Here is a 22,179-nt window from a genome sequence, read left to right as displayed (position 1 = left end):
TGATAAGCATTTTGATATCAGTTATAGCAGGAGTTCCCAATGGGGGGGGGACTTGGAAGAAGCCCAGGGGGTACTTGACATTTTTGCGAAAAATACAACAAATAAGTCCTCATGTACCGAATACAAAACAAAAAAAATGAGAATTAATGCTGAAATATAAAACACAATCATTTCAATCATCTCGTTTAAGCTTTGGTAACATTTGAAGAACGTTTGTATTTTATATTATTCAAAATGAGTTTATTTGAGTAGATAAGGTATTATTTCTGGTTGACGAAAGGTTCATTTATTCATTAATGACCAATTTATACATTTTTCTTATCGATGAAAAAGGGCATTTTTCAGTTACTATTTTTCACAAAATTTACAAAATCTGTTTTTATATATTTGCAGAAAATACATTAAATAAGTCATCATGAACTGGATACAAAATAAATACTGAGAATTAATGTTGAAATATAAAACACAATAAATACATTCATATAATAGATTTATTGTCAATCATCTTGTTTAAGCTTTGGTAAAATTTAAAGCACATTTCTGTTTTATATTATTCAAAATGAGTTTATTTGAGTAGCTAAGGCATTATTTTTGTTGATGAAAGGTACATTTACTAATTAATGACCAATTTATTTATTTTTCTTATCAGTGATAAAGGGCATTTTTCAGTTAATATTTTGCACACAAAATTTACTTTAAAAAATGTGTTATTTTCTCATATGACAGGACTCTGCATGGTTCCGAACGCCTGCTCTGGCAATTTCAGAGTTTTACAAACGGTGAATCCAGCAAATAGAAACCAAAAGAGACAGAAACGTACGACTGGACTGGATTTTAGACCATGATAAAAAAGATAAGTATCATTATGAGAACACGGAGAAAAGACACTCTCATGATAAGCATTTTGATATCAGTTATAGCAGGAGTTCCCAATGGGGGGGTACTTGGAAGAAGCCCAGGGGGTACTTGACATTTTTGCGAAAAATACAATAAGTCCTCATGTACCGAATACAAAATTTAAAAATGAGAATTTATGCTGAAATATAAACACAATCATCAATCACTTCAATCATCTTGTTTAAGCTTTGGTAACGTTGGAAGAGCATTTCTGTTTTATATAATTCAAAATGAGTTTATTTGAGTAGCTAAGGCATTATTTTTTGTTGCTGAAATGTTCATTTACTAATTAATGACCAATGTATTTATTTTTCTTATCAGTGACAAAGGGCATTTTTCAGTTTATATTCTGCACACAAAATTTACTTTAAAAAATGTGTTATTTTTTATATATTACAGTTAAATATACGTTGCTTGTTTACAAAGTTTTGAAAATATAAACAGACACCTTTTGGCACAGGAACAAATTTTGCCAAATTTTTTTTCAGTCAAAAATGCAGAAGTGAGAGTTGGGGTACTTGGCTAAAAAAGTATATTTCAGGAGGTACTCCACTGTAAAAAGTTTGAGAACCACTGAGTTATAGTATTGACTGAGATGTTAAATTGTTATCTATTAAAGGATGATTTTGGTCCTGGGTGAAAGTGAAAAAAAAAAAAACAAGCCAGACAAAGCAAGACAACAACATGAAAGACGTAACTTGACAAGAATTATGTAAAAGATACATCATAAAGAAACTACAAACAATATAAATAACAAAAAAATCCATAAAGATGAAACAAAAATAATGCCGAACAAAACATATAACTAATAGCAAATGAAAGAAATAACAAAAGAAAAACGATGTAAAGAGGAAAAATAAAAACGAAAACAACGTAAAATGCAATAAAATATACATAAAAGATATATTATGATAAAAATGATGTAAGATATAGCAAGATTAAAATGATGAAAATGATGAAATGAAACCAAAAATATAGAAAAGATATCACAAAAATCAGGATAAAACAAAAAGAAAGTGATGTAACAGACAAGAGAAAAACAGTTTTTATCCATTTTGATTTTTTTGTGAGGTTTTTTTTACTCCCTAAAGACGAAAGGAAAAACGAAAAAAAAAAAAAAAAAAAAAAAAAAAAAAAAAAAAAAAAAATATATATATATATATATATATATATATATATATATATATATATATATATATATATATGGATCATGACAATTATTATCTGTATTTGTCATATACAGAACAATAATCAAACAAATAAACAAACAAAAGGTGAATTAACTACATTTTTTTAACATTTTATAATAAATCTGAGCAATAAAACATCCACTAGCATTACCATGATATATTGTTACACCATGATAATTGTATTTATGAAATAAATACACATTTGTCTTTTGTCTTAAGTCTTTATTTGTGTAGATCGTTGTTTTACGTTATTTTAATCATGTAAATTTTGATGTTGAGTGGATATTTTATCATTATAATAGATAGATTTCTGAAATGTCCTGTTGCTTCCTAAGTTTTTGTCATGTTCTGACCTTAAAGAAGAGCTTAAAACTACAAAATAACCATCTTTTATATAATCTTATCTTGTCAAAATTAAAAATACAATGATAATCAGTGACTGCTGGTGTGTTTTGGTCACGACATGTTGTTTCTCTTTGCATTTTTTTTGCCATTTTCATGTTTTAAAGCAAATTAAATCAGTCTTTAACCTCATGGTTTGACATTTATCATGATAATTCTAGGTATTTTTGGCCACATTTCTGAGCTTCACATTAAAATGCACCAGCAGGAGGTTTGTATAGTATGATAATGGTTTGGATTGTTTTGGGATCTAGGCAGAAAGTCTCCTATGGTTAAATATGCATGATAATAACTCTCCAGCACGGCTCAGCTCTACCATTGTCCTCAGTTATCTAATGTTATGTCTTTAATTGATTTTTGCAGAATAATTAATGATGCAAACAGAGATGTGAGGACTAATTAAATCCCTGCGCAAAAACAAACAAACTACACAACCTCTCGGTGAAATATGTTTCCTAAAAAAAATATAAATATCAGTGAAACACCTCAGCTCGTATCATTAAAGTTTAATGATGGAGTTGCACAATAACGGTGCAAATGAAGTCCATTTCTAATCCGTGCACCGCTGAGGCTGGCGGCCACAGCAGATCTCAGACCAGGGAAGTAAAAGATGTCTGAAAAGTGACAGGTCAAACAGCAGGAAGACCGCAGCTGGAAACCCGGCAGCAGAAGAAATGAAATTCAGGAAAAGGAGCGTTACAGCAAAACAGCCCCTCAGAAATGAATACTTTAAGAATTAGTGATGCATCATGGGTGTCGAACTCATTTATGTTCACAGGCCACCCAATATGAGCCCAAGTGGGCCGGACCAGTACAATAATACTGTAATAACCTAGAAATAAGGTCAACTTTAAACTTTTTTCACGTTTTAGAGTGAAAAAAATTAAATTACATTAAGGAAGTTATGGAAAATGTTTATATCTACAAAGTATCCTAAAATAAACATGAATAACATGAACAACCTGAAATTTCTTTTAAAAAATAAGTGCACTTTTAACAATATTAGGTGTCAGTTTATCATTTACACATGTACACTATGAATGAATGAATGAATGAATTAGAGCCCGACCGATATGGGATTTTTGGGGCCGATACCGATATTGGGGGGGGCTAAAAAAGCCGATATCCAATATATCAGCCGATTTCCGATATTGGGGGGTAGCTCCGTGATTATGTGATTGTGTGTGTGGGGTAGGGTTGGGAGTCTTAGTTGTAAGGCCAATATGATACGCATCTCGATACAGCATCTCCGATCCGATATGTTAAAGATACGTGTATGGCATCTCGCGATGCGATACGATTCACACCCAAATCACGATACAGAGCAATTAAGCACATTCTGATTGAACACATTTAATCTGGTAAAAAAAAAAAACAAATGCAGTGCAATTCAATGAGCTTGATTATTTATTTATTAAATAAGACCATGCCTTTTTACAAAGTGGCTTTAGTTCAGTTTCAGAACACGTGCCTCACATTCAGTCAGGTTAAAAAGTCAGGACTTTGTTTCCAAAGTCGTTTCTCTGCATGTTTCTAACACTCAACTTCTTGCTCCCTTGCAGACTCAGTTTGTAATGTAATGTATTTGTAATGAAGATAAAACAGAAAAAGGTTCTGTCACTTTAAGAGACACCTGCACAAGGTATTCTGGGATGCGCTGTTGGATATGTATGACACTGTTTAAGGAAATATGTCCAGTATGTACGGCAGTATTTAATGCAGTTCATATGGTAAAAAGTACACGTTCAGAAACCACATGTCGTCTCCTCCCTTCTGTCAGATTCACGTACAGACTTTACAGTATTCATCTGCGGCGCTAATGCCACAGTCCATCCACGGAGCTCAGACTGTTAGTGTACAGTGTACACATCCGCGAATCCATGGCGCACATTAACGTTGGTCTGGAAAGAAAAACTTTACCCAAATAAATAGTAACACTTTTAAATGCAAGTAAAAATACATTTCATTAAACGGATCCAATTTTATCTTTACAAACATACAATAACCGATGCATCGCAATATCATTCCAAACTTTTCATTCACTCGCAGCTTCTCTACCGGTGCACTCGGATCGTGCACGCACGTGTCAGCACATCAATGCGTATCGGATAATTTTCCCATCCCTAGTGTGGGGTGATAGCGTCATTGTCCGAGCAGGAGTGAAAGTGAAACTAACTCGCTTTAAAGTTCCTCTTATTCTCTGGGCAGCACACACACACACACACACACACACACACACACACACACATGAGCAGCGAGCGACAGAATCTCTGCACAGCAAAAAAAAGTTAATATATCGGCTACATATTGGCCAATGTTGATTAATTGGTGATACGCTATAAGTGGCCTGATTAATCAGGCTCTAGAATGAATGAATGAATGAATGAATGAAATCTTTATTTTGAACATGCAGACAGTGAAATCAAAACAAAATCAACCAACAAAAAATCAGTAATGATACATGAAAGGTCGATAAGTAAACAAAAGGAAAAAAAAGAAATAAAATAAAACAAATGAAATTAAACATGCTCGAAAAGGAGTAGGAAGAAGTACAAACTTGTATACTCCTACCCCCAATCTCTAATCCTTGATCTCTATATAGCAATTACCATTTCACAACAACAACAACTCACAGTTTATCTACAAATACACAAAATATTTAATAACAGTGTACTAGTAAAATTGCACATACTGTTCTTAAGACATTTCATGTTGTTCATATTCGTTCATGTTATTTAAATTTTTTGTAAAAGAATAATGTGTAAATGTAAGCATTTCCTTGTCATTTTATTAGAGAAACTTTGTAATTGTCATTATTTATAGGTTAACCCTTTATAGGGCATTCATTGAAATACTCAGAAATTCAAAATTTCAGCCTTTCTCTGTTATTGGAAATCGTTGTATCCCTCCTCTTGCCCTAAAACATCTGAGCAGCACTTGCTAAAAAGTAAACATGCAATTAAACAAGAAAAGCACTCAGAGAACACAGACCTCCGCCAAGGCAGATCAGTCATCCCCTCCCCCCACTGCACCCCCGAACACCGCCAAAATCTAATCATTTGTTCCTTGTGCCAGTATCAACATTTCCTGAAATTTCCATCCAAATCCGTCCATAACTTTTAGAGTTATCTTGCTAACAAGCAAACAAACAAACAAACACACACACAAAGCAAAGTGATCACAAGACCACCTGGTGGAGGTAAAAACTGTTATAAGGTCATATTCACTATTTAAAGCTTCAACAGGTCTATAGAATCTGTCTGACTCACGGTACAATGTAAAACCAACATGCTTTTGGACCTCACTGAGGCATCATACTTAATGTTTGTGGAAATGACCAAAAATAGTCACTTACCCAATAAAGGGTTAATACAGGGGTTTCCAAAGTGGGGTACTTAAAGGCCAGTTTTGTTTTCCACTAATTAACACAGAAAAACCTTTAAAAATCATGGAAATGTTCAGTAAATTATCAAAAATGAGGATTAAGTCAACGAATAAGCGCTCAGCATTCATAAAACTCAAGGATTATTCTGATTTACATATACATTTATTCATCGTTAGAGTTTATTTTCTTTGCATTGTCAAATAAAACCAAAATATTTCAACGCAGTTTCTGTATTTTATCATAATTAGAGTTTCTGCCTCTACATTTATTAAATGTTTTGACCATAAAAGGAGTTAAAACCATAAAATAACCATCTGGTTTCTTCATGTTTTACTCTAAATCAGCTGTTATAAATGCTGATTTCTCATTTATTGTGACCTGGGACATGTTTTAATAGATGAATTAAACTTTGTGCTTGGATTTTAATTTTTTACAGCAAAATAAATGCATCACTTTGAGACACAAGCATTAACTAATTTTTTTTTTTTTTTTTAATTTGTCACATCTACACTTAATAAAGCTGGATTTCAGTGCTGCCTCAACTATAAGTAAAACCACCACGTCAGATTTGCATCTAATGAGTGTTTTATGTGCATTATAGAGTCATGTATGAAGGATTTTGTTAATTTTAGTCATAAAATTAGACAAAAATTGCAAAAAACAGAAATGCCAGTTTTGGCCCACAAGCCATATATTTGACCCCCCACTTTCCATTATCCCTTCCTTTAATATACATATTGTGTTGTAATGATACGGACCCTGACCTCAGCCACTGAAATAAACTTTATGACTGTTTTTCACCCTTCCTTCACATAATTGAATTAACTTTGGTTTCACTGAGAAGCCAGTCACACACTTCAGAGATAAAAAGGCAATAATTCCTCTTTTTTGGGAATACCAGAGCTCACATTTGCAGGTTCAAACACTACTTTCAGGACTTCAGTGTGGCGTCAGTGGTTGGTGAACTGCCAGATCATTTTCATTACACTTTCACGAGCCAAATATTCTGTTTAGTCAATAAAAATGTGGCAGTAATTGTGAAAAAGACCCTCAGCGCTCATAGCGATGTCTATTGGGAGCTTGTTTTCCACTAATTAACACAGAAAAACCTTTAAAAATCATGGAAATGTTTAGTAAATGATCAAAAATGAGGATTAAGGGAACGAATAACCGCTCAGCATTCATAAAACTCAAGGATTAATATATTTATTTATAGTTGGGGTTTATTTTTTTTATTACATTGTCAAATAAAACCAAAATATTTCAACGCAGTTTCTGTATTTTATCATAATTGGAGTTTCTGCCTCTACATTTATTAAATGTTTTGACCATAAAAGGAGTTAAAACCACAAAATAACCATCTGGTTTCTTCATGTTTTACTCTAAATCAGCTGTTCTAAATGCTGATTTCCCATTTATTGTGACCTGGGACATGTTTTAATAGATGAATTAAACTTTGTGCTTAGTTTTTAATGTTTTACAGCAAAATAACTGCATCACTTTGAGACACAAACTTTTTTTTTTTTTTTTTCTTTTGTCGCATTTACACTTATAAAAGCTGGATTTCAGTGCTACATCAGCTATAAGTAAAACCAAAACATCAGATTTGCATCTAATGAGTGTTTTTATGTGCATTATACAGACATGTATGAAAGACTTTGTCAATTTAGTCATAAAATAGGGTTTATTTTCTTTGCATTATCAAATAAAACCCAAATATTTCAGTGTATTTCAGTATTTTGTCATAATTATAGTTTCTGCCTCTAGATTTATTAAATGTTTTGACCATAGAAGGAGTTAAAACCATAAAATAACCATCTGGTTTCTTCATGTTTTACTCTAAATCAGCTGTTCTAAATGCTGATTTCTCATTTATTGTGACCTGGGACATGTTTTAATAGATGAATTAAACTTTGTGCTTGGATTTGAATGTTTTGCAGCAAAATAACTGCATCACTTTGAGACACAAGCATTAACTAATTTTATTTTATTTTTCGTTTTTTTGTCACATTTACTCTTAATAAAGCTGGATTTCAGTGCTACATCAGCTATAAGTAAAACCACCACGTCAGATTTGCATCTAATGAGTGTTTTTATGTGCATTATAGAGTCATGTATGAAAGATTTTGTTAATTTTAGTCATAAAATTAGACAAAAATTGCAAAAAACAGAAATGCCAGTTTTGGCCCACAAGCCATATATTTGACCCCCCACTTTCCATTATCCCTTCCTTTAATATACATATTGTGTTGTAATGATACGGACCCTGACCTCAGCCACTGAAATAAACTTTATGACTGTTTTTCACCCTTCCTTCACATAATTGAATTAACTTTGGTTTCACTGAGAAGCCAGTCACACACTTCAGAGATAAAAAGGCAATAATTCCTCTTTTTTGGGAATACCAGAGCTCACATTTGCAGGTTCAAACACTACTTTCAGGACTTCAGTGTGGCGTCAGTGGTTGGTGAACTGCCAGATCATTTTCATTACACTTTCACGAGCCAAATATTCTGTTTAGTCAATAAAAATGTGGCAGTAATTGTGAAAAAGACCCTCAGCGCTCATAGCGATGTCTATTGGGAGCTTGTTTTCCACTAATTAACACAGAAAAACCTTTAAAAATCATGGAAATGTTTAGTAAATGATCAAAAATGAGGATTAAGGGAACGAATAACCGCTCAGCATTCATAAAACTCAAGGATTAATATATTTATTTATAGTTGGGGTTTATTTTTTTAATTACATTGTCAAATAAAACCAAAATATTTCAACGCAGTTTCTGTATTTTATCATAATTGGAGTTTCTGCCTCTACATTTATTAAATGTTTTGACCATAAAAGGAGTTAAAACCACAAAATAACCATCTGGTTTCTTCATGTTTTACTCTAAATCAGCTGTTCTAAATGCTGATTTCTCATTTATTGTGACCTGGGACATGTTTTAATAGATGAATTAAACTTTGTGCTTAGTTTTTAATGTTTTACAGCAAAATAACTGCATCACTTTGAGACACAAACATTTTTTTTTTTTTTTTTTTCTTTTGTCGCATTTACACTTATAAAAGCTGGATTTCAGTGCTACATCAGCTATAAGTAAAACCAAAACATCAGATTTGCATCTAATGAGTGTTTTTATGTGCATTATACAGACATGTATGAAAGACTTTGTCAATTTAGTCATAAAATAGGGTTTATTTTCTTTGCATTATCAAATAAAACCCAAATATTTCAGTGTATTTCAGTATTTTGTCATAATTATAGTTTCTGCCTCTAGATTTATTAAATGTTTTGACCATAGAAGGAGTTAAAACCATAAAATAACCATCTGGTTTCTTCATGTTTTACTCTAAATCAGCTGTTCTAAATGCTGATTTCTCATTTATCGTGACCTGGGACATGTTTTAATAGATGAATTAAACTTTGTGCTTGGATTTTAATGTTTTACAGCAAAATAAATGCATCACTTTGAGTTTCACTGAAAAGAGACTTAGACATTTTAATGGACACAAGCATTAATTCGTTTTTTTTTTTTTTTTGTCACACATAGTTATAAAAGCTGGATTTCAGTGCTACATCAGCTATAAGTAAAACCACCACGTCAGATTTGCATCTTTTGAGTGTTTTTATGTGCATTATAGAGTCATGGATGAAAGATTTTGTCAGTTTAGTCATAAAAATTTGACAGAAATGGCAAAAAAAAAGCACCATTAAACTTATAATTTAAGTTATTTAGTGAGTGAAAATAACCATTCTGGTATCTGATTAGTTAATATTTTGTAAAGCAGACTGTTTTTAAGCTTTTATGCCAATCATTTATTAAGAAAAACATACTGTGGGTTTTTGTTATGACAGCCTCTGTAATATTTACAACCTTCAAGGTGTCACTTCAATGGCAGTCGATGAAACGGACTGACATCCTGTTTCGCATTAGATCTGATGACTTTTCCTTGTTTAATGGAGGTGAAAATGTGTCGTACCTGCCGGATTTTCAAGTGTTTTGAGCCAGTGAAGGAAAAGTCATCAAATCTCCGACTAAACCCTGTCATGTTGGTGTTTTACTGCCGTTAGACGTCCAATCCCATTAACCCATAAAGACCCTGAGCTACTTCTGTGGCACTTCCTGAATGAGTTTTTCTCTCTATTTAACTTTCCTTCAATGATTTATCACCACTTATTATAATATTATCCTCTGTATTTTTGCATTTTTTCATGTATTTTCCTGTATTTAATTTACTGATCGTGTAGATGTTCACAAAAGCTCAGACAAAAGTTGAAGGTTATTATATCAAAAACAGAGAAAACTGAAGAAAAAGTGGCTTTTTCCTGTAAAATCTATCATTAACTGAACATAAACCCAGTGTGTCCATCCACTGTCATTGATCCAACTCCATGGCTTTTACTGGTGAATTAATGTTGTAGAAGATGACAGGGTTTCCACGGTAACTACGGAGCCTCTGAACATCCCAATGGGTCACTATTTTGTACATGTTGTCTTCATTTTGTTAATTTTTATTCATTTTATTTAATAATTTTTTGTTTGTTGGCTGCTTGTTTTTCTACCTTTTGTTGCCTCTTTTTTTTTTTCTTCAATTTCGTTCAGTTTGTGGCATATTTTGTCCATGTGACTTATTATGTTGTTGATTTATTATTCATTTTATTCATTATTTTGGCTGTTTTTGTTCATTTTGTTGCTTATTTTATCCTTTTTAGCTGTACTTAAGGACATTTTTTACTTATTTTTTCCACATTATTTATTATTTTGTAGGTTTTTTACTCGTTTGTTAATTTTATTTATTAATATATGTGTGTTCATCCACTGTCATTGATCCAACTCCATGGCTTTTACTGGTGAATTAAAGTTGTAGAAGATGATGGTGTTTTCATGGTAACTACGGAACCTCTGAACATCCCAATGGGTCACTATTTTGTACATTTTCTACTCATTTTGTTAATTTTTATTCATTTTACTGTTTTTTGTTCATTTTATTTAGTAATTTGTTTATTGGCTGATTATTTTTCTACATTTTGCTGGCTCTTATTATTTTTTTCTTCGATTTTGTTCAGTTTGTGGCATATTTTGTCCATGTAACTTATTATTTTGTTGATATATTATTCATTTTCTTCAATATTTTGGCTGTTTTTGTTCATTTTGTTGCTTATTTTATCCTTTTTACTGTATTTTGTTTGTTATTTTGTACAGTTTTTTTATGCATTTGTTAATTTTATTGATTAATATATATGGACCCAGTGTGTCCATCCACTGTCATTGATCCAACTCCATGGGTTTTACTGGTGAATCAATGTTGTAGAAGATGATGGTGTTTCCATGGTAACTACGGAGCCTCTGAACATCCCAATGGCTCACTGTTTTGCACATTTTTTTACTCATTTTGTTAATTGCTATTCATTTTATTGTTTTTTTTGTTCATTTTATTTAGTAATTTGTTTGTTGGCTGATTATTTTTCTACATTTTGCTGGCTCTTATTATTTTTTTCTTCAATTTTGTTCAGTTTGTGGCATATTTTGTCCATGGGTTGATATATTATTCATTGTCTTCAATATTTTGGCTGTTTTTGTTCATTTTGTTGCTTATTTTATCCTTTTTACTGTATTTTGTTTGTTATTTTGTACAGTTTTTTTATGCATTTGTTAATTTTATTGATTCATATATATGGACCCAGTGTGTCCATCCACTGTCATTGATCCAACTCCATGGGTTTTACTGGTGAATCAATGTTGTAGAAGATGACGGTGTTTCCACGGTAACTACAGAGCCTCTGAACATCCAAATGGGTCATATCTGATGACCATGAAAAGATGACAAACTGTATTTTATACCAATTATTTCCATGTATTGATAGGATTAGTGGATCAACAGGTATTAAACAGTTCAGATCAGTAGATGCTTTTGGTTTCCAGAGGCTGTTTGGGTCTTTAAGGGTTAAACGTAAACTGAACATTAGCGTTCTACTCCTCACACTTGTCTCATGACTATTTTTTGAAGCTGGGTCCCCAGCCTCCGACACAGAGGATTCTTTTTTTACTACCACAGCTTCTCTGATTTATTTGTTAACGTCATTACTGGGGCTTGAAAAGAAATCTCTCAAACACTTCATCTCGGTGTAAAACCCTTTGCTAGTCCTTGATTCTTTTTCCCAGGCTGCTATATTCTGCTCCTCACTTTCAACTGGACTCAGCTCATCTCTCATACCTCATACCTTATCAATCTGTTCTATGTGAAAACCCACTACCCATAATGCCCCTGCTGTGCATCTGCTCTGGTCTTGGACTTTACTTGGTCTTAGATTTATCTGGTCTCGACTATAAACACAATAACTCATCAACACTGTTGGTATTTCTACTCGACTAATCTAATAATTGCTGCATTTTTGCAAATTAAAATCCATTAATCTCAAATACAATGTGTTCTCGTCATAAAAAAATATACTTTCACCTCCTCTGTTTGCTCTAAACAGCAAAACCCACTACCCATAATGCCCCTGCTGTGCATCTGCTCTGGTCTTAGGCTCGTCTGGTCTCAACTATAAACACAACTCATCAAAATTGTTGGTATTTTTGCTCAACTAATCTAATAATTGTAGAATTTCCGCTAATTAAAATGCACTAATCTCAAATACAATGTATTCTTGTTATAAAAACATAAATTTTCAACTCTTCCGCTCACTATAAACAGCTAAACCCAATACCCATAATGCCCCTGCTGTGCATCTGCTCTGGTCTTAGACTTGTCTGGTCTCGACTATAAACATGACTCATCAACACTGTTGGTATTTTTTTTTATGACTAATCTAATAATTGCTTCATTTCTGCTAATTAAAATGCACTAATTCAAATACAATGTGTTCTTGTTATAAAAACATGTACCCTCAACTCCACTGCTCACTCTAAACAGCAAAACCCACTACCCATAATGCCGCTGCCGTGCATCTGCTCTGGTCTTAGACTCATCTGGTGTCATCTATAAACACAACTCATCATAACTGTTGGTATTTTTGCTCGACTAATGCAATAATTGCTGCATTTTTGCAAGTTAAAATCCATCAATCACAAATACAATGTGTTCCTGTCATAAAAAAATATACTTTCACCTCCTCTGCTCGCTCTAAACAGCAAATCCCACTACCCATAATGCCCCTGCTGTGCATCTGCTCTGGTCTTAGACTTGTCTGGTCTCAACTATAAACACAACTCATCAAAATTGTTGGCATTTTTATTCAACTAATCTAATAACTGCTGCATTTCTGCTAATTAAAATGCACTAATCTCAAATACAATGTGTTGTTCTTCTAAAAACATATACCTTCAACTCCTCCTCTCACTATAAACAGCCATAATTACTTACTGTAAATGTTTCCAAGGAATAACAGCCAGGCAGCAGAGGTAAATTATAATTATCTTCTGTTCAGGGCTAATTTCCCAGTAATAAAGTTGCTTTTTGTTATTCTGCGCTGCCATTAACATTGCATATTTTAACGCTGCCACTTCCTGACGTGTTCCTCTTGAGGTCTGATGGTGTTTCCACTTTTTCCACTGACATTTAAATGAGGCGCAGGAAAGAATGCACTCAATATTTAGCCGGAGTATTGGGCGGAATAGGAGCAGGTTCACTCATTAACACCAGCCGTAGATAGAAATCCATCTGTCAAAGGCCAAAGTTGTGTTTACAGCTCCGGCTACTGATCATATCCGGGTTTGACCACCGAGGTGTGGCAAGAGTGATTAATCAAGCAAGGATTCAACCTGGCTGTTAGTTCACGGTTCAACGACGCTCGCCATCGCATTGATTTATGACTCAAATTATTGTCGTTTTCATTACCCAGCGGAGCGAACAAGGCCTATAAGTCCTGACACAACAACTCACACTCGGAGTAAAATCTTACCTCTAAGATACTATTATTCATATAGATTGAATTGGCAGGGATTCAATAACATAGAGCAGGGGCGGTTGTGTTGAGTTTGGTTTGACCCGCCTCTTCGAAAACCTTTCAGGTTTCTTTCAGGGTAGTTGATAGCTTTTTCAGTTGCACAATAACACTATAAATAGAGCCAAATGTTCCGAGGCAGCGTTCTCATCTCCAGGAATTTTCCACACATAAGCTTTTTTTTGTTTGTTTTATTTATTTCTCATTATTACTGTTTGTTGTTGTTTGAGCATGTCAAGAATTGGGAAAAAAAAAAGTAAAAGAAACAGAAAGAAATTCAGTTTGGATCTGCAGCCGTGACCTGATCTGATGTCAACTTCCCAGTGATGCACTAGGATTGAGAATAAATGGTTTTGATTTGTAGCTTCATGGCTGGTACAACAGTGTCACAGACTCATACTTGTTTACTATCCGGCTGACAATAAGCCTCCAAAACAAGCAGCGTACAAACAGCACATTCACATTGTCTTGGAGAATAAAACTCCTTCGATGTCCCTCTGTAAAATCAAACTGGATGTCACTGAGAGGAAAACCATCTCCTCGGGGCTGGAATTAACTCAGACAGACAATATGCCCTCGTCGCAGCCGTGCTCACTTCATTTATTGCACATTACAGATTCTTCTACTAACACTGCTCCAACATTCCAACATGCCATCGACGGCACATCACAGGGGGAATGCAACAATTTACTTTGAGGTTCTACTTCAATTTATGACAAACCAGATCAAGGCGGACAAGATGTAAAATGTTTAGACACTGGTGGCTGTTGGGCTGGGATCTGACAGGGCTGAGAAAGTATTGAATTAATGATGCCACTTTTAAAGCTCATTTTTATACAGATAAACAGTGTGAAATGATGAAATCCAATTAGAGCAATAAGGGAACGCCAAGGCAGAAACCAAGAGTATTAAGCCATCTGCCAGTGAGTAAAGATTGCTGCAGGGCTGTCTAATTGAATTTTATCCTCTGACACAAAATCTTAATAGTGACCCAAATCAAAAGAAAGTTTGCCTCGTGATGTGCACTGCAAAAGATTAAAAAAAAAACCAACCAGCCTTTGCAAACCTGTGTAGTCGTCTGATTATGTGGACTAAGGTGAGGATAGTCTTGAAGTCTGAAACATATCGTCGGCTTCCTGATAAAACCCGCTATGTGACTTTTGGCAAATTTTACAGAAGAAACAAAAAACTCTTTATATAACAGGAAACTGTGAAATATGACCAAAAAAATATCTGTTCCTTTAACCCTCTGGTATTCTATCCAGCAAAGCCCTTACTAAGCACCAAGTGTGCCTTTTTGGCACACTTGTGAAATAATGTCAAAAAAATGTCAGTTTGTTTTTAATTCTTTTACACTTTTTTCTATTTCATCAACTTGAGCTCTAAATAAAAATACCAAATACTCAATAATTGTCACATTTTTTAACCCTTTAAATGCAGTGTTTGTAATGTAAACAAACCATTTTTTTGGATGCAAAAAACACTAAAAATTATTTTTTTTCTATATACTACATAAAAAGTGGATCACATATTATTTGATTTTTGCAGCCTGGCATATGTCAATGATTAACTCCAACATTTGTTAATTTGCATTATTATTATTTTTGGTGCTGGGTCAAATGTTCAAAAATACTAGCATCTGTCACCAAGTGTGCCAAAAAGGCACACCTATAAATCAAACTATTAAATATTATATATTGATCTATTTTTCTGCTCTAATTTGATTTTATTTTTGTAAATCAAGGTCAGCCCTAATCATACAGATCAAATGGAAGAAGTAGTGCGTTTTAGGCACACTTGGGAGACAGATGCTAGTCTGGTCATTTTCTTTTGTTTACAATGTGCAAATTTTAGTTGGTGGCCAGAATTTTAAAGATCATGCAGAAATGAACAACTTTTGAATTCTAACCTTATTTAAATTGTGAAAAATAATATGAAGTTTTTTAAAACGAAGTGCAAAGTGTGCCTAAAAGGCGCACCCGGATACCGGAGGGTTAATGTTGGTACTTATGATGGAATGTAAACAACTTTCACAGAAGACTGAAATTTGAAGCTATATTAGGTGAGATAGCAGGTTTTTATTCCCAACCAAAAATGTCACTTAGCAGGTTTTATCAGGAAGCCGACTATATTGCATGTGCAGGAAAAAACAGTAGACAATAATGCAACACTGGATTTGAGATTTCTTGCCAAAATGCCAAAAAATGTGCAAATAAAAACCTGACTGAATCCCTGTTTCTCCACAGATTCTGCCTCTAACTGCTCACTTTGCAGGACATTAATCGGTGAGTATAACTGTACAAAGGGGGGGGTGCATTGACTGGATGTTGCATCCTGAAGAGTGTAAGCAGACAATCTTTGTGCAGCCCCTGATATCCCTGTGATGCTCCCTCCACCAGCCTCACTTCCATTTACATCAAAACACCCAAATATCAGTGAGTCCTGTTGTGCAGCCAGCCTCCACAGGTGCAGCAGCAGCAGCAGCAGCAGCCTGTGTCTGCAGGATTCAACAGTGTCTGCTTTTCCCCTTTGAACCACATTTGCATAAAGGCTTTCTCTTGTAATTTATTGACAGATGCAATTAAACATGGCATGCAGACTGGGGTGGCCTTTAACTGGAACCCTGAATGAAAAACCTCAAACACTCATCCAACACTAAACTAAGTTGACGCAAAAGATGAGGAATAAATCAAACCAAGCTTAGATGCATAAATTACAGAATGCATGCATAAAAAACCCTTATTTATGCCATAGATTTCACCTGTGTTGCTGTGTCGGAGTCTGTCCGGATCCGTCAGTGTGCGTCTGGGCTTTCAAACGCAACCTTCGGACTTGTACAGCAGAGCCGAGGCAGCAACAAATGATCTGTGCTGAAGAGATGGAAACTGACGCTCGTTAAGCCAGTCAAATGCACAGTTTCCCCGGAGGATGCTCGCAGGTCATCAGCTCAACTTTAATCGCCACAGTGAGTGAAGGCGCTCCGGCTCTGGCGGATGCGCCGCGGTTCGCAAGTGTGCGTAAGCGCTGATGTCCTGAACCACACTGGCACCGGAGTTCCCACGGTGACAACCGAAAGAATGAAATAAAGGAGAGAGGAGAGAGGGAGGAAGGAGGTGGAGGAAGAGGAGGAGGAGGGGGGGGGTTCAGTCAGCCGCGCTCCGACGTCACATTACCCCCAGTGCGCCGCTAGATGGCGCACTTTAAGTGACTCCAACAACAGACACCGGAGTCAATTAGTGGACGGACAGAAGATTCACAGGTCGGTTCATCAGGTTCACACACACACACACACACACACACACACACACACACACACACACACACAGTCTCTGATTAACGGCTTTAGTTAATTATCTCAAATTAGGAAGTCTTTTCCCCGGCACAGAGCGAGCACCAGGGGATGAGACATGAAGACGGCGCGTAAAAAGAAGAACGCACTAAAACGCACACACTGTAAAAAAATAAAAATAAAAAATAAAAAAATCGGTTTTTACAGAAAAAAAACTGGCAGCTGTGGTTTCCAGAACAAAACTGTGAAAAACACATCCAACTGTAAACATATTTATGGAGTAACATGTAGATTGAACATTTTAAACATGTAGATTTAGCATTTTAAACATGTAGTTTTAACATATTAAACATGTAGATTGAACATTTTAAACATGTAGATTTAACATTTTAAACATGTAGATTTAACATATTAAACGTGTAGATTTAACATTTTAAACGTGTAGATTTAGCATTTTAAACATGTAGATTGAACATTTTAAACGTGTAGATTTAACATTTTAAACGTGTAGATTTAACATATTAAACATGTAGATTGAACATTTTAAACATGTAGATTTAACATATTAAACGTGTAGATTTAACATATTAAACGTGTAGATTTAACATTTTAAACGTGTAGATTTAGCATTTTAAACATGTAGATTGAACATTTTAAACGTGTAGATTTAACATATTAAATGTGTAGATTTAACATATTAAACGTGTAGATTTAACATTTTAAACGTGTAGATTGAACATTTTAAACATGTAGATTGAACATTTTAAACGTGTAGATTTAACATATTAAATGTGTAGATTTAACATTTTAAACATATAGATTGAACATTTTAAACATGTAGATTTAACATTTTAAACATGTAGATTTAACATATTAAATGTGTAGATTTAACATATTAAACGTGTAGATTTAACATTTTAAACGTGTAGATTTAGCATTTTAAACATGTAGATTGAACATTTTAAACGTGTAGATTTAACATATTAAATGTGTAGATTTAACATTTTAAACATGTAGATTGAACATATTAAACGTGTAGATTTAACATATTAAATGTGTAGATTTAACATATTAAACGTGTAGACTGAACATTTTAAACATGTAGTTTTAACATATTAAACATGTAGATTTAACATTTTAAACTTGTAAATTAATGGGTTGGTAGAGTTGGTAGAGCGGCTCGTCCAATAACCAAAGAGTTGGTGGTTCCAATCCTGGCTCTGACTGTCCATATGTCAAAGTGTCCATGGAAGACACTGAAGCCTAAATTGTTCCCAGTTGGACCTGGTGGTTTTGGAAAGTGCTTTGGACACCATGAAGGTGGAGAAAATGTGCTAAATAAGTGCAGTCCATTTACCATTGAAATCCAATGTTAAATCTACATGTTTAATATGTTAAAACTACATGCTACTCCGTAAATATGTTTACAGTTAGATGTATTTTTTACAGTATTGTTCTGGTAACCACAGCTGCCAGTTTTTTTCCATAAAACCAACAGGATTTTTTTTACAGTGTATATATATTTATACTTCTTCTTTTAACCTGTTTTGCACTACACACCACTAGGGAGTTGTCTCTTTTAATTTCGTTGTACATATGTATAATGACTATAAAGGCATTCTATTCTAAAACACACCATACCATGCTTCAGAAATCACACAGGCATGTATTTACCCCCGAAATTACTCATTTATCATCTCTCCCAAGCAGGACTTTGTGGAAGCAAGAAAAATAAATAAATAGGCACCGATTTAATCAGTATTTTTAAGTCACTTTTTAAGCAAAACTGAAACCAAAGGCCAAGAATAAACCACAGATAGACAAAGCAACTAAATGCAAATGTAAAATATGTGCATTTATTAAATCTCAATCCACGGAATATATGTGTGTCTTCGGAAATAATTAGATGACCTGTGATGTCTCTGTTGAAGTTCAACATAACATCTCTGCAGCATTGAAGATTTTATCTGAAATCCATCAAAACGGTTAATTATCACTGCATTTTGTAATAGGTTTGACAAAATCTGATATTATTCTGTATAAGAACATGGAATATTGGAACAGTAACAGTACTGAGTTTGGCCTAGAAGACCAAAAAGTTATTTAATTTAATTTTTGCACAGTCAAAAAGAAAAGCAAGAAAAACAAAAGATCAAAATGTAATAAATTGTGTGGGTGAGACCAAAAAGCCCCAGAGCTTTGGAGAATTATCTCCAAGTGAGCAACAATAATGAAAGAAAGAAAGAGTGGCAATAAACTGGGTTATGAGTACACAACGGGAACGCCCACAAACGTCACATCCGGTTTGAGCCGACGGGGAAAACAAACCAGTCTCTGCCATTAGTCATAATACTGAAGAGTTACTGTGTGCCCTTTTACACCGCAAATTAAAACAAACAAACAAACAAACAAACACCAATTAAAGTTTTACATTTTACGAAATAATACAACGGACTCACAAGAGGTCAAAATGGATTCAAGTTATCAGAGGAGAGGACAAGTTTGGCAGATTATAGAACCAACAACAAAACGTGTGTAATATCTGCAGTCAGTTCTTCATTTAGTTCAGTTTAATTGCATTTACAAACAGTCATAGACTATCTCAGGACAACACTGCTCTACAATTTCTTGGAAAATATCTGCTTTAGACATTAAATGTGCAAAATCTTACATACTTCAATAAGATGAATCAGAAAACAAATTACAAAAGTGGTGGTTAGCTCATGTTTGCAGTATATATGATGGTGTGTTATTACACATACAGGGTGGGGAAGCAAAATTTACAATATTTTGAGGCAGGGATTGAAAGACAGTGTATGACCAATTAGTTTATTGAAAGTCATGAGAATTTATTTGCCACAAGAAAATTTACATAATAGAAAATGTTTTTATTCTATGTGTCCTCCTTCTTTCTCAATAACTGCCTTCACACGCTTCCTGAAACTTGCGCAAGTGTTCCTCAAATATTGGGGTGACAACTTCTCCCATTCTTCTTTAATAGTATCTTCCAGACTTTCTCCTAATAGTTTTGCTCATAGTCATTCTCTACTTTCCATTATAAACAGTCTTTATGGACACTCCAACTATTTTTGAAATCTCCTTTAGTGTGACGAGTGCATTCAGCAAATCACACACTCTTTGACGTTTGCTTTCCTGATTACTCATATGGGCAAAAGTTTCTGAAAAGGTATGGATAATAGTGTTAGGTATGATTATGACATCAATATATGTTTGGTTTCAAAACAATTGACGTAGTGCCTGCTGAGAAAAAACAACTAAATGTTCATTGTAAATTTTGCTTCCCCACCCTGTATATGTTGGTTTATGTACATTTACACAATGGATTTATAAATGTTCCACTACAAAGAACCAGAAAAGTGACTGTATTGTATTGTGCAGACACTGTTTTGAGGTGGATGTGCTAACTCTGAGACAAACACTCCTTTTGAATAAAACCCATTCTCTCATTAATTCTCAGAATTTCGCATTTTGGCCTAAGACTGTATCTTAGAAACTACAACCAACTAGTGCTTTTGATTTAATCTTTCTTTTAGTGACTCAAATTTGGTAAAGTTTAACTACTTTTATTCTGGAAGCATTTTACTTGTAGACCAATGCTATCAGGAATATTAGACTAATCGTTTAAACCAGGGGTGTCAAACTCATTTTCTTCTGGGGGCCACATTCAGCCCAATTTAATCTGAAGTGGGCCGGAACCAGTCAAATAACAGCATGATAACCAATAAATAATGACAACTCCAAATTGTTTTAGTGCAATAAATAACATTCAGTTATGCCAATATTTACATTTACAAATTATCCAGACAAAAAGATGTGATAACCTGAAAAAAATTAAATTTGCTAAGAAAAATAAGTACAATTTTATCAATATTATGCCTCGACTTATCATTGATACATACCCATTACAGATCAGATCTACTAAGGCACTAAACTGATCTACCTTGGCGGAGGTCTGCGCTCTCAGAGTGCTTTTCTAGTTGTACATGTATATAACTTTACATACACCTCAACCCAAACACTTTTGTCATGTGCATCGGCTACAAATGTGAGGTTACGAAACTACAAAATGTTTTATTATCTACCAGGAGATGAGAACTGAGTGATGAGGACATGGACATTTTGAAGAGAAGAGAAATTTGGAATCAACCTGCAGAAGAAAATACAGACAATACAAAAACCCCTCAGATCTCTAAATGAAGAGGCAAAAACCCATTCCATCATTTTTTTCCTGTTAGAAACTCCAAGAATTCCATATATTTGACGCAAATCTTCAAATATCCTGGGGTTGTGCATTAGGTGATAATTATATGACACCTTATACTTAACACATCACATCATATCTTACATTTCTCTGTCTTGTTTTGTTAAAAATGACAGCGATAAAGCCGACTGTGTTTCATTATGTAGGTGCTTGTACCTTCCTGTAGGCTACCTGCCGCTCAATGACAGTTTAATGGAAACCACTGAATAACTGTGAGGGGGAATAAAACCGGGCTTTTCACGACTGAGCAATTAACATCCAGCCATGCTCTGTGGCATATCAATGTCTGACCAAGGTCCAGTTGATTCTGATTTTGGATCAAAAATAGCAGCAGGAAAAGCTCCAAGCCTCGGGGAGGTGGGCAGCGCCGTGGCCGTGGTCTGCATCCACTGGTCTGTTTAGAGGAAGAGGTCACTGCAGATACTCGGAATACAAAGCCGGGCTCAGGGATCGACTCTATGCCGTGACGAAGCATTTGTGTCCTGATGGGAAATGACAACGTCTCATCCATACAGCGCCGAGGATGAAAACTATGTGAATCATACTCAACCAGAATAAACACCTATGGGACACTTTGTACCGACATGTCTGCAGATGCAATCATCAAAACACCAGATGGAGGGATGGATATGTTCTATTGGATTCAACATGAGGCTTCAAGAGCCACGTCAGAAGGATATCAAATCAACCTACAGAATTCTAATCAGATTAGGCTGTTCTATACATGTGCTGCTGCTAGAATGTTTATGCATTCCACACATTGGTTCGTAACAGGGACACTTCTTAC

At 34.5% G+C, this 22,179-nt stretch overlaps 1 protein-coding gene across 1 annotated transcript in view; it reads right to left on the bottom strand.

Moving 5' to 3' along the window:
* The window catches only part of vwc2 (von Willebrand factor C domain containing 2), a 116,242-nt gene extending 99,380 nt beyond the window's left edge, over nucleotides 1-16,862 (bottom strand). Inside the window, exon 1 of the mRNA XM_030156809.1 lies at nucleotides 16,583-16,862. The gene's annotated coding sequence lies outside the window, so the exon portion shown is untranslated. The remainder of the gene's footprint in view (nucleotides 1-16,582) is intronic.
* Between the last annotated feature and the right edge of the window lie 5,317 nt (nucleotides 16,863-22,179).

This window comes from Sphaeramia orbicularis, chromosome 15 (genome assembly GCF_902148855.1).
Source record: "Sphaeramia orbicularis chromosome 15, fSphaOr1.1, whole genome shotgun sequence".
Classification (NCBI taxonomy): domain Eukaryota; kingdom Metazoa; phylum Chordata; class Actinopteri; order Kurtiformes; family Apogonidae; genus Sphaeramia; species Sphaeramia orbicularis.
The sequence above is the reverse complement of the archived record's forward strand: the minus strand, read 5'-3'. Positions and strand labels throughout refer to the sequence as shown.